General features: G+C 37.4%; 1 pseudogene; it reads left to right on the top strand.

Moving 5' to 3' along the window:
* Positions 1 to 708: 708 nt before the first annotated feature.
* Positions 709 to 1,777, top strand: LOC140524236 (magnesium transporter NIPA2 pseudogene; annotated as a pseudogene).
* The last annotated feature ends 1,037 nt before the right edge of the window (positions 1,778 to 2,814 follow it).

Raw genomic sequence — 2,814 nt, 5'->3', positions numbered from 1 at the left:
CTAATGCTTCTTTCTGCTTTATGAAACTAAATTAGTCATGATCATCTATCAGCCTTCTCAATAAGATTTTACAGAAATATTTGTATTACAATCCAGTATTATCTTTAGGAGCCATCTCTCTCTGCTTAACCTATAATAAGAAGTTTGCTGGCTAGAGTGCTTTCTGAATCCTTTTAATCTCCTTGTAGCAACTTATTTACATTGGTTAGCTTTTGGATGAAATTACTGTAGTCAATTTCGATGTCATTTTCTGTTTTCCACTTCCAATTTCTGTTTTCAGTAGTAGAGATTATCATTGGCAACATGCCAATGTATACCTGACTCCAATGAAAATGGATGGCTGGTGAGCCCACTGCTCAGTGGTCTTTTCCTCCCAATTTCAAGCATGCGCATATGTTCTATGGCAGCTTCCCATCAGCTTTTAACTGATGAACTGGCACTGAGTGGTGATTGTGCTTTTGTGTGATACAAAAGGCATAATCAGAAACTGAGATTGGCTCACCCTGATGGAGGAAGCAGTGCCCAGGGTTGCTGCTCTGGATGTGAAGGAAGAGGAGGAGACTGCCACAGCCCCAGAAACCTACATCGAGATGTTTGAAGTCTCAGAAATGAAGATTGTGTCACCTGGCCTTTAGTACCAGCAGTTTCTCTGTTCATAAATGTGACACATAAATGTGACTCATCTGAACACTTCAATAGTTAACAAAGATGATCTGGGATCATGGAAAATATGACTTTTACATTGACCTGGGGTTGACTATGAGCTCCAGTATATTCATTGGAGGAAGCTTCATTTTAAAAAGAAGAGTCTCTTACAGCTAGCCAGAAAAGGCTTCATGGGAACAGGTCAAGGTGGCCATGCCTATCTTAAGGAGTGGTTATGGTGGGTTGGACTTCTATCAATGGGAGCTGGTGAAGTGGCCAACTTTGCTCCTTAAGCATTTGGACCAGCCACATTAGTGATTCTATTAGAAGCTCTTAGGATTCTTATAAGTGCCATCCTTTTGTCATTCTTTCTAAATGAAAGACTTAATTTTCATGGAAAAATTGAATGTTTACTAAGTATTTTAGGATTTACTATTATGGTAATTCATGCTCCAAAAGAGGAAGAGATAAAGACTTTGAATAAGTTTTCTTGTAAGCTGGGTGATCTTTGCAACATTGATTATCATTGTGTCCTTGATATTAATTTTTGCGGTAGGACCTTGCCATGGACAAACAAACATACTTGTTTACATAACAATCTGCTCCATCATTGGAGCATTTTCTGTCTCTTGTGTTAAAGGCCTGGGAACTGCTATTAAAGGACTTTTTGCAGGGAAGCCTGTGCTAAGGCACCCACTGTCCTGGATTCTGCTACTAAGCCTTAAACTCTGTGTAAGTAAACAGATCAGTTATTTAACCAGGGCCCTGGAGATATCTAATTCATCCACAGTGACTCCAATATATTGTGTATTCTTCACTACATCAGTTTTAAATTGTTCACCTATTCTTTTTAAAGAATGGCAAAATGTGCTTGTGAATGACGTCGTTGGCACTTTGAGTGACTTCCTTACAATCATTGTGGGAATCTTTTTATTGCTTGCCTTTAGAGATGTCAGTTTTAGTCTAGCAAGTCTTCCTGTGTCTTTTAGAAAAAATGAAAAAAATAGTCAATGGCAATATCTCCAACTTGTATGAAGTCTTTAATAATAATGTAAGAAAGTTAGCCTGCAGAAGTGAGCAACAAACTTGTGAAAATTTCTCCAGAAGAAATGGAAATCTGATGACTTTTTAATATAAATATAATTTTTAAAGACTTAATCTGTAATTGGGGGGAGGGTTTGGCTGTAAAATGAGCTTCTCTGAAAATTGAAAGTGTTATTTTAAATGCTGTCTAGAGACAATTTTTTTAATGACCACTAATTTGGAGAAAAAAATCAAGAATGACTTTACTTTTCTTATATATGAAGTATAAGACAATTCAGTAAGATGACCTAAATATGGTAGATTTGGGTTTCTATTTACACTGTATAATGGTATGGTTTTAAATTTCAAATCTTTCATCAAAAGTAGCAAATAACTTATTGCACTGACAGTTTTAATTATAAAAATAAAATGCTTTATTTTGTCATTATTGATTTTTAAAAGGCATGATCAGAACTCTTCTGAGGTCCTTGCAATGGGAAGAGGAAGAACATAAGCATAGGCTTTCAGGGGTGGAGAGAAGAAGTAGCAGAGGCATCATAGACTACTTTTCTTTTTACAACTGGGCAGCCATGTGGCCAGGAACACATGGTACTCTTGTTTCTGTCTCTGTTTTGTTTATTCATTCCTGATCTTAGGTGACAATATGGGAGACAGAATGGACCAGGTCATGACCTGGTGAAGACCCAACAATAGAAAGAACCATCATAGGTCCAACAACTTGAATTTCTAGTGGAATTGGCCAGGAGCAGAAGCAGTTATGACTGGTAGGTCACCAACCCTGAAAGGAGATATAGGGGCTGACCTCTGGGGTGATTTGGTATAGTGAACCAGCACCTGGGAGATGTCTGTAAACTTATTCTGTCTCCTCAGAGGAAAGGACTACCTTTTATTGTCTTTGTATATCTAGTGCCTAATCCTGAACCTTGCTTGAAAATGGCCTGTTGAATTGATGTGAATTTGACTTGACCCCCATATCAATCACAACTGAGCTTCAAGTAACTCTCTGTGATTATGCAAGGGAGACACCTGTAAGGTATAAGTAGATTGGAAAGTAATGTGTGTATGTACATATGTGGACATATAAGTGTATGTATACATCTATGTATAAATATATACTCTCCTAAT

This window comes from Notamacropus eugenii, chromosome 2, assembly GCF_028372415.1.
Source record: "Notamacropus eugenii isolate mMacEug1 chromosome 2, mMacEug1.pri_v2, whole genome shotgun sequence".
In the NCBI taxonomy this organism is placed as follows: Eukaryota; Metazoa; Chordata; class Mammalia; order Diprotodontia; family Macropodidae; genus Notamacropus; species Notamacropus eugenii.
This window is presented reverse-complemented; position numbering and strand designations above follow the sequence as displayed.